Here is a 16,255-nt window from a genome sequence, read left to right as displayed (position 1 = left end):
TCTCGAAAAGCAATGGCTAGGAGCTCTGAAGCTAAATCAAAGAGCAAAGGACTCAACAAACAACCTTGTCTAGTTCCACGGTGAAGTTTAAATGGTTTGGAATTTTGAAAATTAGTAAGAACCCGAGCAGAAGGAGATAGATAAAGTAATATAATCCATTGAATAAAATCTGGTCCAAAATTAAATTTTTCTAAGGTTTTAAATAAATAATTCCATTCAACCCGATCGAAGGCCTTCTCAGCATCGAAGGATACCACACATTCCGATATGTCCTAAGATGGAGAGCACTATTACTACTACTACTAGCACGTCGACTCAGGCCTTGGGGGCCGGCGTCAGGCACGATAATGGACTCTCCACTTCTCCCTCTCCCTCATCAGTGTGTTCAGTTCATCTACATTAGCCGCGCCGCTGTCTTCTAGGGCCGTGCTGACCATAGTCTTGGGAGGGCACCCAGGGTTCATCCTCCCATGTTTGGGCTCCCCTATGATGACTGGGCTGGCAGGTAGCTCGGGGTGTCGTAGACAGTGCCCCACTAGTTGCAGTCTTCTCGCCTCGATTTTAGTGGTGAGCATCGGTAGGTCGTCATAGAGCTCGACATGGGAAAGTAAATAACATTTAATACATGGATTATATTAAAATGGGAATGTCAGTTTTTAATAAATCCAGTCTGATCATCAGAAATAATAGAAGGTAAAATATTTTCAATCCTACGAGCCAGAACTTTAGAAAGGATTTTAGTATCAACATTGAGTAATGAAATTGGTCTATATGAAGAGCATTCATTTGGGTCCTTTTTCTTTTTTAGGATAAGCCAAATAGAAGCTTCATAGAAAGATTGAGGCAAACTACCCAATTTGAAAGAATCCAAAAAGACTAAGTGTAACTGCGGTATAATTAACGAGGAAAAAGCCTTATAAAATTCTCCCGAAAATCCATCTGGACCCGGAGCCCTATCTGTAGAAAGTGCAGGGATACTTAATTGATCTAGAAAATTATTCATTACAGTATTATCTTTAGGGGAATTAGAACTATAAAGTTTAGAATAGAATTCTCTAAAGGTATCATTTATTTCAGAGTGACCAGTTGTCCTATCACCATTAGTTTTACAAATTTCTTTAATTTGTTGTTTAACTACAGAAGTTTTTAAACTGGCTGGCCAATACTTTGCCTGATTTATCTCTGTGAATATAAAATTGAGTTTTATCTTTAAGAAGTTGAGTTTCAATTGGATATGTTAACAGAAGATCATATTTCGTTTTAACTTCAACACGTCTTTTATATAAAACAGGACCTGGAGCTATAGCATATTTTTGATCTAATTGTTTCAATTGATTGGCGTGGTTAATTCAGTTCTTTCTCTGTTAGCTTTATTCTTAACACTCGCAGTATAAGGAATAATTTGTCCTCTAATACAGGCCTTGAAAGTATCCCATACAATAAGATTAGAAGTCTCTTCCTTTTTATTCTCTTCAAAAAATGAAATAATATGCCTCTCTAGAAATTTTTTAAATTCCTTATCAGATAACAAAGTTGTATTAAAACGTCAAAATCTGTTTGTTTGAGGAAGACCAGAGAGATTTAAGGATAGAAATACAGGAGCATGATCTGAGACAGCAATCTCTTTATATTCACAGGAACGAACTGACGAAATCATTTGACTATCGATAAAAAAATAATCAATCCTGGAACATGTATGATGCACATGGGGGAAAAATGAGTACTCCCTATCTAAAGGATGTAAAAAATGCCAAACAGCAACAATACCACACTTCAATAAAAAAGATCGAATAAACAAGGCTGATTTATTAAGAGATGCTGGTTTAGAAGATGATTGGTCTAAAATTGGGTCTAGCCAACAGTTAAAATATCCTCCCATCACCGGAGAATAAAGACTCAGATCTGGTAAAAACGAAAAAAGAAATGCTCAAAGAATCCTGGATCGTCTACATTTGGGGCATACACATTGGCAAATACTATTAATTTATTATCTAGTTTTCCTGAAACTATAACAAAACCTCCATTGGTATCAGACACTGCTTTATGTTGGACAAAGGAAAATGTATTATCTATAAGAATCAAAACTCCTCTAGATTTGGCCTGAAAAGAAGAATGAAAACAAAGTCTATTCCAACGGCTAAAAAAATGTAAATTATCACATGTGAGTGAGCGTATTTGAGTTTTTTGTAAGAAAATAATAGGGACCTTAAATTTCCTAATTTTAGCAAAATTCTTATTATGATTAACAAGGTGATTTAACCCTTTCAAGTTAAAACTGAGTTAATTAATAGTTTGGTCCATTTTTAATAATATTTGAACGAAGGGTTAAAATATAAGTTAAAACCAACCCACAAACCTTGAGAAATGGTAACCGAGCAACAAAAGTTAGCTAAAAATTTGAAAACAGCTTCTGATAAAAAAAACCATACCCCCACCCACCTCCCAAAGAAAGAAGGCCGACCAATAGAAAGCCAGCATCTACAACTACGGACAACTCCCCAAAAAACCTGGTGATCGCTCCAATTAGTTTCAAGGTTATTTATATTCCAACCTAGACAAAACAATATCCAAACAAGAAATTCAATTCTCGTATATCAAAATTAAAGTATTAAAAAATACAAAAGGAAATTGGTTACAAAGGTTTACCAAAAGTAAAAGATGCAAGTATTCATACAGAAAGACATTAAACATTAATCTTATACCTTCATGAAAAAACAGACAAAACAGTTAGCCAAAATTTTGTGCTTCAGCATTCAAACGAAACCATCCGAAGGATCCATCCTTAATGAGATTCTCAGTCAAACTGGATAGCCAGGAGGCGGCTTGAAACCCTTGTTAAAAAAATCCAACAAAGCTTGTTTAAATTTAGCATGTTCCTGCATAACCTCAAGCGAATAACCTTTGAGAATCTTAATATTCCAACCTATAACCAATCACGCCCCTTCGACGGATCCGTGAATTGAAAATTTCTCATTTAATTGTGTCTTCATGTAAAGACAAATTAAACAGCTAGCCTTCGGATTTTAAAAACCTCTGTGCTTCAACAGTTGGACTGAACCATTCGAAAGATCCATCTTTAAGTGTGATTCTGAGTCGGGCTGGGTAGCAAAGGGAAGGCTTGAAACCCTTGTTAAAAAACTCGGACATAACTTCTTTGAATTTAGCACATTCCTGCATAACCTCAGGTGAGTAATCTTCGACAATTCTAATCTTACGACCATTATAGTCAATCATGCCTCTTTGACGAGATTCGTGAATTAACAATTCCTTTGTTTTAAATTCATGAAAACAGATTATTACTGATCTTGGTCTATCTCGCTTAGGAGATGTAAACACGGGAGAACTGTGAACTTGATCAATCATAGGCAAAGATGTCAAAATTTCCGGAAATAATTCTTGCAAAAAGTTTGCAAAAAATTCCATAGGATGATGACCTTCAATTAATTCTTTGAGACCCAGAACCCGTAAGTTGTTTCTTCTACTTCTATTTTCCGGGTTGATAATCTTCTGTCCTAACTTTTCATTGGACTTCGATTGCTTTTCACAAAGTTTTTGCAATTCCTCCACTTCTGTGTCCAGACCACAAAATTGCTTCTTTTTTTTATACATTTATGGTGTTCATTAAGAGTTTGTTGAATATAATCCAATTTACCATCTATTTGTTTAAATTCAGAGCTTAATTGTTGAAACTTCTCAGAGGCTTATTGTGTATGACTTTGCAGCAAATCCATTATAGAATCCAAAGAAGCAGGGAGATCATCCTTTTCAGTACCTCTGGCACTCCTTGTAGTCATAATGAAAGAATATCACACTTAAAAAAGAAGTTTCAAGACAGATTGGAAATAGTACGATAACTAAAGTTGGAGCAACGGCAGATTGCTGTTACTCCATCAGCCACCACCAGGAAATCTCCCAAGCTTTAAAGCAACCTGTTTCTGTGAAGCCTTCCCATCTGGATGCGAGAGGCCGTGAATAGACAATGGACAATAGACAATAGGTGCAAGAGTAGGCCATTCGGCACTTCGAGCCAGCACCGCCATTCACTGTGATCATGGCTGATCATCCACAATCAGTATCCAGTTCCTGCCTTATCCCCATAACCTTTGATTCCGCTATCTTTAAGAGCTCTATTCATCTCTTTCTTGAAAGCATCCAGAGACTTGGCCTCCACAGCCTTCTGGGGCAGAGCATTCCATATATATCCACCACTCTCTGGGTAAAAAAGTTTTTCCTCAACTCCGTTCTAAATGGCCTACCCCTTATTCTTAAACTGTGGCCTCTGGTTCTGGACTCACCCATCAGCAGGAACATGTTTCCTGCCTCCAGTGTGTCCAATCCCTTAATAGTCTTATATATTTCAATAAGATCCCCTCTCAGCCTTCTAAATTCCAGTGTAGACAAGCCCAGTTGCTCCAATCTTTCGACATATGACAGTCCCGCCATCCCGGGAATTAACCGTGTGAACCTACGCTGCACTCCCTCAATAGCAAGAATATCCTTCCTCAAATTTGGAGACCAGATCTGCACACAGTACTCCAGGTGTCCTGTACAACTGCAGAAAGACCTTTTTGCTCTTATACTCAATTCCCCTTGTTATGAAGGCCAGCATGCCATTAGCTTTCTTCACAGCCTGCTGTACTTGCATGCTTACTTTCAGTGACTGATGTACAAGAACGCCTAGATCTCGTTGTACTTCCCCTTTTCCTAACTTGACTCCATTTAGATAATAATCTGCCTTCCTGTTCCTACCACCAAAGTGGATAACCTCACATTTATCCACATTAAACTGCATCTGCCATGCATCTGCCCACTCACCCAGCCTGTCCAAGTCACCCTGCATTCTCATAACATCCTCCTCACATTTCACACTGCCACCCAGCTTTGTGTCATTGACAAATTTGCTAATGTTACTTTTAATTCCCTCATCTAAATCATTAATATATATTGTAAACAGCTGCGGTCCCAGCACTGAAACCTGCGGTACCCCACTGGTCACCGCCTGCCATTCTGAAAGGGACCCGTTAATCGCTACTCTTTGTTTTCTGTCAGCCAGCAAATTTTCAATCCATGTCAGTACTCTGTCCCCAATACCATGTGCCCTAATTTTGCCCACTAATCTCTTATGTGGGACTTTATCAAAGGCTTTCTGAAAGTCCAGGTACACTACATCCACTGGCTCTCCCTTGTCCATTTTCATAGTTACATCCTCAAAAAATTCCAGAAGGTTAGTCAAGCACAATTTCCCCTTCGTAAATCCATGCTGACTCGGACCGATCCTGTTTCTGCTATCCGGATGCGTCGTAATTTCATCTTTTATAATTGCTTCCAGCATCTTTCCCACCACCGACGTCAGGCTAACCAGTCTATAATTCCCTGTTTTCTCTCTTCCTCCCTTCTTGAAGAGAGAGACAACATTAGCCAACCTCCAATCCACAGGAACTGATCCTGAATCTATAGAACATTAGAAAATGATTACCAATGCGTCCACGATTTCTAAAGCCACCTTCTTAAGTACCCGGGGATGCAGACCATCAGGTCCCGGGGACTTATCAGCCTTCAGACCCAACAGCCTATCCAACACCATTTCCTGCCTAATATAAATTTCCTTCAATTCATCCATTACCCTAGGTCCTTTGGCCACTATTACATCTGGGAGATTGTTTGGAGTTAAAAACAGTATGCCTCCAGTTTGCAGGCACTGTGGCGTGAGTGCACCTGCATCCCCAGACTTGACATCAGCCAACCACAGGCCTGTGAATGCTGTCCTGTAAGCCCGGACCTCTGGATCAGTAACTTGGTCAGCATCCATGCTGACACAGCCAACCCCGATTGACGGCGGGCCACAAGAGGCAGACAGCCACAGCATTATTTTTCCCCTCGACGTGCAGCATGTTGGTTGTGAATTCTGAAGTGACGTCCTGGTGGTGTTGCTGCCACGCAGACCAAGGGACTGGTGCTTTGGCCATGCGTGCATGGGGGGTTTGCGGTCAACGAACGCTGTGAAATGCTGATCCTCCAGTAGAAAACGAAAATGGCAGACGGCCAGATAGGGAGGCAGCCTGCAGAGAGGAGGTCATCATCCTGACACAGTTGTGTCAAGAAAACAACCTCTCCCTCAATGTTGCAAAAACAAAGGAGCTGGTTGTGGATCACAGGAGGAATGGAGACAGGCTAACCCCCATTGACGTCAATAGATCTGGGGTTGAGAGGGTGAACAGCTTTAAGTTCTTCAGCATAAGCATCACTGAGGATCTCACATGGTCTGTACATACCGGCTGTGTGGTGAAAAAGGCACAACAGCGCCTATTTCACCTCAGACGGTTGAGGAAGTTTGGTATGGGCCCCCAAATTCTAAGAACTTACTACAGGGGCATAATTGAGAGCATCCTGACTGGCTGCATCACTGTCTGGTATGGGAACTGTACCTCCCTTAATCGCAGGTCTCTACAGAGAATGGTGTGGACAGCCCAGCCTATCTGTAGATGTAAACTTCCCATGATTCAGGACATTTACAAGGCATGTAAAAAAGGCCCGAAGGATCATTGGGGACCCCAATCACCCCAACCACAAACTGTTCCATCTGCTACCATCCTGGAAACGGTACCACAGCATAAAAGCCAGGACCAACAGGCTCCGAGACAGCTTCTTCCACCAGGGCATCAGACTGATACGATTCTATTTCTATGTTATATTGACTGTCCTGTTGACATACTATTTATTATAAATTACTATAAATTGCACATCGCACATTTAGACAGAGACATAACGTAAAGATTTTTACTGCTCATGTATGTGAAGGATGTAAGAAATAAAGTCAATTCCTTTCAATTCAATTCTATCTGGGTGCATTGTGGCTTGGTATGGTAACTGCTTTGCACGTGACACCTGCCCACACGAAACTGCAAAGAGTTGAGGACTTATCATGGAAACAGACCATGTCCATACTTACCCTGCCCGAGTAAAGGTCCCTTTTCCCCTCTCCCATTGGGTAGAAGAAACAAAGGCCTGAAAGCACATTCCCACAGACACAAAGGCAGCATCTACCCCATTGCTATAAGACAGTTGAATGATTCTACAGTATGATAAGATAGACTCTTCTCCCGACAATCTACCCGGTTATGATCTTGCACCTGAACTGCACCTTCTTGACAGCTGTTGTGCTTTATTCTGCATTTTGTTATTGTTCTACTTTGTACTACCTTAATGTGCTGTGTAACGAAGGATATGCAAGACAAGCTTTTCACCGTATCTTGGTACATAGAAACATAGAAAATAGGTGCAGGAGTGGGCCGTTCGGCCCTTCGAGCCTGCACCGCCATTCAGTATGATCATGGCTGATCGTCCAACTCATACATATGACAATAATAAAACAATTCTAATTCCAAATACAAAGATCATTTGACTTCCCTATGTTTTGCATATGGCCCATTGAAACAGCACTAAAGGAGCCATTGATGACATGGAGCTTGCCTTGCGTGTGTACATATTCTAGTGTAATTGCAAGCTGTAATTTCATTGACTGGAGTTGGGTCTCCTGGTTCTTAGGTGGAGATAATGAAGATTGAGTAGTGCCTTACTTGCTCTGTAGACCAGCTTCTTTCCAGAGTTGCAGTGAGGAAGGATGAGAAGATGACGGGAGCAATGGTAGAACCTTCATTGACCCAATCTGCATTCGACTGGCTCTGTGGTGAACCTGTGGTTAACACCATGGCTTGCATGACAACAAGTAGTTGTGCAGAAGAGATGAATTTTCAATACAGCCATAGCTATCTTGAAGGCTTTGAAGGTCATATGTAGTGGTTGATGATGCTTCCTACTTTGGTCTTGGATTTGACACACTGTGGAGTTTCTACACAGCAATTGAGAATCCAACAGCAACTCTGGGAGAAGGTGTTCCTTCACTGGAAGGAGGAAGCTAGAGGGGGGAACAATAGGGAAAACCCTTGGTAAATGCCACAAAGAAATTAGTTTACTTGAACTAACTGCACATCTGAGCTCTCAATATTACTCCACAGGCAGAGTCAACAGCATAAATGTGTGATACTGCTGGGTATTCCAGGGATCATGGCTGTCAGCATACAGATGGATTATTACTTAACACAGCATTTTATTTTAAGATGCTTCTCATTCACGTAGAGCTAAAGAGGAACACTGAGAATAGAGTGACCTGCACTATAGTGGGCAGGTATTTTCCTCCTGAATCAGAAAGTTGTGAGTTCAAACCCTTCTCAGATACTTGTTTTAAATATGATAAACCTACAATCTTGATTGAGGAGGTGACAAAGAACAGAGTCAATTGTATCTACATAAATACGTGTTTGATAAGTTCCCTCAAGATAAGTTGATTGATAAGATAAGGATGCATGGGGTCCAGGGTGATTTACAGGCTTGTCCATAGAAGACAGAGGGGAGGAAGGCCATTATTCCGGCTGGAGGTCTGTGACCAGTGAAATTCCGCAAGATTCAGTGGTGGGACCTCTGTCGTTTGTGATATATACCAACGATTTGCATGAAAGTGTAGACAGGTGGATTAGCAAGTTTATGGATGGCACCAAGATTGGTGGAGAGTGACAGTGTAAAGGACTATCAAATACAACAGGATATAGATCAGTTAAAGCTATGGGCAGAGGAGAGGCAGACAGAGTTTAACCTGGGTTAGTATGAGAGGTCAAATGCAAGGAGAAAGCATACAGTTAATGGTAGGCCCCTTAATAGCACTGGGGTCCAGAGGGATCTGGGGTCATGGTGCATAGTTCACTGAAAGGAAGGAAGTCATACTGTAGTGGGATAAATCTTTAGTCAGACCACACTTGAAGAATTGTCCAAAATACTGGTTGTCCGATTATAGGAAGGAGTTAGAATAGGATACCAGGCATAGCGGTGAAATCAAAGAGTTTGGTGGAGGTCAAGAGGCTTTCAGCCAACACGTGAATATTAAGGGAATGGAGGGATATGGATGATACACAGGAAGAGGGCATTTAGTATAAATTGGCATCAAAATCAACACAAACTCACGGTTCAAGCAACCTGTCCAGTGCTGTATCGTTCTGTTCTATAACTTGTCCAGTGCTGTACTGTTCTGTTCTATAACTTGTCCAGTGCTGTACTGTTCTGTTCTATAACCTGTCCAGTGCAGTATCATTTGTTCTATAACCTGTCCAGTGTTGTATCGTTCAGTTCTATAACCTGTCCAGTGCTGTACTCTTCTGTTCTATAACCTGTCCAGTGCTGTATCATTCTGTTCTATAACCTGTCCAGTGTTGTATCATTCTGTTCTATAACCTGTCCAGTGCTGTACTCTTCTGTTCTATAACCTGTCCAGTGCTGTATCATTCTGTTCTATAACCTGTCCAGTGCTGTATCATTCTGTTCTATAACCTGTCCAGTGCTGTACTGTTCTGTTCTATAACTTGTCCAGTGCTGTACTGTTCTGTTCTATAACCTGTCCAGTGCAGTATCATTTGTTCTATAACCTGTCCAGTGTTGTATCGTTCAGTTCTATAACCTGTCCAGTGCTGTACTCTTCTGTTCTATAACCTGTCCAGTGCTGTATCATTCTGTTCTATAACCTGTCCAGTGCCGTATCATTCTGTTGCATAACCTGTCCAGTGCTGTACTCTTCTGTTCTATAACCTGTCCAGTGCTGTATCATTCTGTTCTATAACCTGTCCAGTGCCGTATCATTCTTCTCTATAACCCGTGTAGTGCCATACTCTTCTGTTCTATAACCTGTCCAGTGCTGTATCATTCTGTTGCATAACCTGTCCAGTGCTGTACTCTTCTGTTCTATAACCTGTCCAGTGCTGTATCATTCTGTTCTATAACCTGTCCAGTGCCGTATCATTCTGCTCTATAACCCGTGTAGTGCCATACTCTTCTGTTCTATAACCTGCCCAGTGCTGTACAGTTCTGTTCTATAACCTGCCCAGTGCTGTACAGTTCTGTTCTATAACCTGTCCAGTGCTGTACAGTTCTGATCTATAACCTGCCCAGTGCTGTACAGTTCTGATCTATAACCTGCCCAGTGCTGTACAGTTCTGATCTATAACCTGCCCAGTGCTGTACAGTTCTGATCTATAACCTGCCCAGTGCTGTACAGTTCTGTTCTATAACCTGCCCAGTGCTGTACAGTTCTGATCTATAACCTGCCCAGTGCTGTACAGTTCTGTGCTCTATCCAGTGCTGTATCGTTCTGTTCTGTAACCTGCCCAGTGCTGTACAGTTCTGATCTATAACCTGCCCAGTGCTGTACAGTTCTGATCTATAACCTGCCCAGTGCTGTACAGTTCTGTGCTCTATCCAGTGCTGTATCGTTCTGTTCTATAACCTGTCCAGTGCTGTATCGTTCTGATCTATAACCTGCCCAGTGCTGTACAGTTCTGATCTATAACCTGCCCAGTGCTGTACAGTTCTGATCTATAACCTGCCCAGTGCTGTACAGTTCTGATCTATAACCTGCCCAGTGCTGTACAGTTCTGATCTATAACCTGCCCAGTGCTGTACAGTTCTGATCTATAACCTGCCCAGTGCTGTACAGTTCTGATCTATAACCTGCCCAGTGCTGTACAGTTCTGATCTGTAACCTGTCCAGTGCTGTACAGTTCTGATCTATAACCTGCCCAGTGCTGTACAGTTCTGATCTGTAACCTGCCCAGTGCTGTACAGTTCTGATCTATAACCTGCCCAGTGCTGTACAGTTCTGATCTATAACCTGCCCAGTGCTGTACAGTTCTGTGCTCTATCCAGTGCTGTAGCATTTTGTTGTATAACCTGTCCAGTGCCGTGTCGTTCTGATCTGTAACCTGTCCAGTGCTGTACAGTTCTGATCTGTAACTTGTCCAGTGCTGTAGCATTTTGTTGTATAACCTGTCCAGTGCTGTGTTCTAAATATTTTATTTATTTAGAGATACAGAACAGAATATGTCCTTCCAGCCCTTCAAGTCGAGCCACACCACCCAGCCCCAATTTAACCCCAACTTAATCATGTAACAAATTACTATGACCAATTAACCTATTAACTGGTACATTAATTTCAAGAGGTCTAGCGTTCAAGAGCAGGGATGTGTTGCTGAGGCTTTATAAGGCACTACTGAGGCCTCACCTTGAGTATTGTGAACAGTTTTAGGCTCTTTATCTAAAAGGTGTTGCTGGCATTGGAAAGGGTTCAGAGGAGGCTCACAAGGATGATTTTGGGAATGAAAGGGTTATCATACGAGGAACATTTGATAGCACTGGGCCTGCACTCGCTGGAATTCTGAAGGATGAGGGGGAAAATCATTGAAACCTTTGGAATGTTGAAAGGCCTAGACAGATTAGATGTGGAAAAGATGTTTCCCATGGTGGGAGAGTCTAGGACAAGAGGGCACAGCCTCAGGATAGAGGGGCACCCTTTCAAAACAGAGATCCAGAGACATTTCTTTAGCCAAAGCCTGGTGAATTTGTGGAATTTGTTACCATAGGCAGTGGTGGAGAGCAGGTTGTTGGGTGTATTTAAGGCAAAGGTTGATAGGATCTTGATTGAACATGTCATCAAAGGTTACAGAGGGAAGGCCAGGTAGTTGGATGAGGGGCAAACAAAGGATCAGCTATGATTGAGTGGGGAGCAGAATCGATAGGCCAAATAGCCTAATTCTGCTCACATGTCTTATATTGAGAGCTCTCTACCATAATATTGACTCTCTACTGTAATCCTGTAGTATTGTAATATGGCGAGCTCGCAAGTAAGTCTTCAGATAAAATGTTAAACCCTGCCTTCTTTCTTGGGTGAACATTAAGTATTCAGAGCTGCTTTTTCCAATTAAGAGCAATTAAGACCATGATGTACAGAGTAATCCCACCATTGCAGATTCTGAAACAGATGATCTGATCAGTATCATTGGCTGCTCCTGTACACTTACTGTGACGCTGGATTCCTGTATTACAGTGGCAGCATGGCAAAAACTACTTCGCTGGGGGTGAAGAACCTTGGAATGGCACGAAGATGTGAGAGACACGCCAGGGTTTTGTCTCTATTCCTCTGACCATCTATTTCTGCTGGGATGTCATCAAGCAAGGAAATCACTACTCTGAGATTTTTTTGAAGGTGTAACCTGTTGATAAGCCATTTCTGTAATCAGTATGGGTAATGCAGGCAATAGTGCCCAGGTCTGCTGGAGTTGTATGGCACAGAGTCTATCAATCCCAGCTAGTCGTAACTCTATGTTTTCCTACAAGTTGCCGAGAAGTCATGGGGGAAGGGAAGTGCACATACTGTTGAAAATGAAGGAAACCAGACTGCTGGGCTCCCTTTATATCCAGCAGGCGAACAGCAGGGACTCTCCGCAGCCCAGCTTTCCCCTGTCAGTAGCAGAATTCTTTCATGTATTCTCTCTCAGGCAGGCAATCTGATCCTGCTGAGCCAAGTCCACGCCATCCCACCAGCTTTATCGTTCTTACGTCCAAGATCTTAATCTTCTGATAATAGAGTGGAAAAAAAGAGGTCCAGTTTAATAGTGCATTAGCTACCAGTGGAAAGCCTTTATGAGTAACTGATTTGCTCCACATCACAAATGCAAAGTGTAGGCAATAACTACAAAGCAACATATCTGTAACAATCCTAAAATCTAACGTCATGAGTGACTTGATGGCTTCCTAATGGCTTAATTTAATGGTCTTTTATTTGGACAAAGCGCCAGTCATATTTTCCTAAATCATCTGCAAGATTTTTTAAAATCACTTTCAGCTCCACGGTGTGTCAGGTCTCCTCAGTGTTAGAAGCAGAGCCCAACTTTTGTCACAATTGCCTCTGACTTTTACCATATTTGCCAGCTTGTGTCTGACACCCAAAATACCTATTGTTTATCAGTCCCACTGTATTCAAACAACCAAAAAGAAAAGGAAAATAAAAAGGCAGTTTAGCATTCTTTCTGTATTTAATTTAATAAAATTAGTTATACTGAAATCCTAATAAATATTGAGTGGTTAAGTCCAAAGAGCAGCAAATTAATTCATCTTGCACTTTAATTGGCTTGTTACTCCTATCTGAATTGCAGCTGCCGCATCACCTACTCTGAGAAGCATATATCAATCTGCCTCGTCTGCACCAGGTTATATTTCCCAGAGAAAAAAATTGTAGTGTTTCCTTTCTGTTTAACTTCCTTTTATGTGTAGAGAGAAGACAGTATTCTCGCAGAGAGAGGCAGCAGCAAAGTGGGCCCTGCTTTTATTCCATCAATGTGATTTCTCTTGCTGATTTCAACAGCGAAAGAACATTGAAACAAAGATGGCGCAGGTTAAGTTTGTGCAGGCGAATGTTATTTTAATATGCGCAGAGGAAAGATGGCGAAGGCTTTGGTTGGGGGGTGTGAGTGGGGAAAGAGAAAAAAGAAAGGTGCAGTTTTCACAATATAATGAAGAAACGCGTACAAGGCAAGGATTTCATTGTCGATAATACATAAACACAGATGAATTCTGTCTTTGGTTTGTTCATGGTTTTCACTCTGCACAGCAGGGATGTTCTTAAGAACTTGCCCTCTGCGTAATTTCTCTAAACAGAAGCCACAGACCTAGTGAGATGTGATTATATTCAGATCAGCTGTTCACTTCCTACGAAAAGTGTTATAATTTGAATCGATGGATAAGTCGTACATTTTCACGTTGCCGGGGAGTTATAAATACGCACTTATAACTATACCATTTTCTTGAGATGCTGGGTAGCTTTGCTGTTCAAAATATATTTAGTGATTGACAAGAACGTGTCTACTGCCTGCAGTCTCCGCAATAGCTCACCATGTTGTCTGCTAACCAGAAGATCAAAAATTATCGATTTCATGCAACTGCGTGCTCTGGATACGTAAGTAAGTTTTAAACGTGGCTAGTCCGTAAAAACACGAACAATACATTTTGTAAAAACAATAAATTGTCTGATTAATGTTGCATTTCAGGTGGGGTTCTTCGACTTTATTTTTAACAAGCTTTGACTTGAAATATTCTCACAAATTATTGAAACATTTTGTCGCAGTCCACATCTGCAGTCCCAGAATCCTTTGTGTATCTAATCTTTCTTGCATTTGCAATGTCTTCAATCTTTTCAAGGATTAAAGACTCAAAATGTGAGAGACAGATAATAATAACTAAAAATTAGGGCATTCTTCTTTCGTATTTGGCGGCAAACAAGTAAAAAATATTTAACAGATAATGGGATATGAAAGTATTTCCCATTTTTCTTTTGATAATCATCGAAATACATCATATCCTTTTCATTATTTTTCTTTGTCAAGTTGGTTGCACGCTACTTTTGGTTTTAGTTCAAATATGCGGTGAACACAATATTCCAAACATGTGCTCTACCTTGAAATTAATTTCTAAATATTAGACTCCGGGACTGCTTTTCCAAAGCTGATCTTGGACATCTGAATAAAGGCATTGGTCATTGCCGCAGTCAGTCTCTTTGTGCGCAGGCGAGAGTATTTTACCAACTATTGCCGTACAGCATTCAGAAGGTACGTTTTCAGTTGCACAACTTTCAAAATATCGTAATTCTCTGTAGTCATAACATTTCAAATGATGAATATAAATTGAAAAACCGCATATTGTGTTATAATACAAATATCACCCAATTGGAATTAATTAAAAACTATTCTTGGAACATTAGTGGAGTTAAATAGGGGGCTATGCGGAATTTATTAATAATCTTTACGTGAAGCTCACATAGCCCATGTCTGAAGACTTCCTTTCAATATTTATGCACAGTAGGTACCGAATGAAAATGTGAAATACGTTTAATGATATGAATGACATAAAGTTTATTTGTCCTTAACATAAATGAAGATATTTATTAGGAGAAAAAGCACTATCTTGCTAAAACTACACATACGCTTTCAGAAATTTTATCTGCTTTGTAACCAAATTGAACATCTGCCATAGCTTTTTAAACAACTCTACAACTTCATGTTTGTCTTCATCAGCACAGTTACATGCATTGTGGTAACATGAAATCTGTGAAATAAGTTTTATTATTTATCTGTAAGTGGTGTTTGTTCAACAGAAATTAATCATCATATCTCTACAACCTTTGATGCATTAGCATGGAGAAAGCTTTGTCAGTAAATGTGAATATTGTTAGTTCATTCAGGTAGGTCAAAGGCATTAATACTTAGATACGTAAAAATATATCAATATGTGGTATCTATTAAACAATACAACAATGCTTCATAACAGTAGATCCATCAAAGGATAAATAGGGTTGGGGTAAATAATTTATTTTAAAGAATGTTAAGACATTCATAAGCTGTTTAATTGCTTTAGATATATAAATGTTTTTCAATTAGCCGTGTAGAATATTTTACAATTTTGAATAAAATGAGCAGTTAATATATTTAAGCAGAAATATTTGTGAGATACTATTTGTCTGTTGATATACACAAATAATGTAACCTTACATTTTAAAATATTATTTTGTGTAATGTTTATGTCATAAAATACTATTCTCTTTGTTTTGCAGGCATTGTGTCGTTTCTTTCCTGTTTTAGAGAATATATGTGATAAAATCTGTTTTTGCTTTAAACTATAGAGTAAAAGAGAGATTTTTTGACAATATTTTGTAGAAAGTTAAAAGGAACATACTTATAATCCTCGAAATAGCAAAGAACAGCAATATATGCCTGCAAAGCCTTCACTTAGTACTAGCAGAACTATTACAGTAAAATCTAAGCAGTACTATTTTTGGAGAGTTAATGCATAGGCAGTGTTGTTATTAACAAGTATAGTAACAAAAGTTTTAAATACTGACTGATTTTATTGTTCCAACCTTCAGCATGCATGACATTGAGTTGAGACACAGTCGATGCTTAACTTGATTGTTTTGCTCAGTGTTACATTATATCTGAACCATCTTTAACCAAATATAACAATTTTGAATATTCAAATTTGAATAACCAAATGTTATATATTTAATATTTCATGATAGCTAAAAATTCCAATTCCAAACATATTAACCTAAATTAGTAATTATAATAAGCAACTAATCTGATTCAATTACACATCTTGATGTGAGATACAATTTCTCTTTGTGGAACCAGAGGAAAATGTTACCGAATTTAGTTGGGCTGTACTTAAAGCCAGTGTTGTAATGAATGAATATTATCATTGAAAAATTGTGGCAAATCTTACATTACAGTGAGAAATCACATAATCAATATTGAACATTAGCAACAAACGGTTATAATCACCCCCATTAGAATTAAATTATTAAACTAGAATTCACTAATATCATCAG

General features: G+C 39.8%; 1 long non-coding RNA gene across 1 annotated transcript; it reads left to right on the top strand.

The window, feature by feature from the left end:
• Positions 1 to 3,007: 3,007 nt before the first annotated feature.
• LOC134358104 (uncharacterized) lies at positions 3,008 to 12,973 on the top strand. The gene is made up of 3 exons (XR_010020806.1): positions 3,008 to 3,185; positions 3,324 to 3,464; positions 11,924 to 12,973. It is a non-coding gene; the product is annotated as an uncharacterized LOC134358104 (long non-coding RNA).
• The last annotated feature ends 3,282 nt before the right edge of the window (positions 12,974 to 16,255 follow it).

This window comes from Mobula hypostoma, chromosome 17 (genome assembly GCF_963921235.1).
Source record: "Mobula hypostoma chromosome 17, sMobHyp1.1, whole genome shotgun sequence".
Classification (NCBI taxonomy): Eukaryota; Metazoa; Chordata; class Chondrichthyes; order Myliobatiformes; family Myliobatidae; genus Mobula; species Mobula hypostoma.
This window is presented reverse-complemented; position numbering and strand designations above follow the sequence as displayed.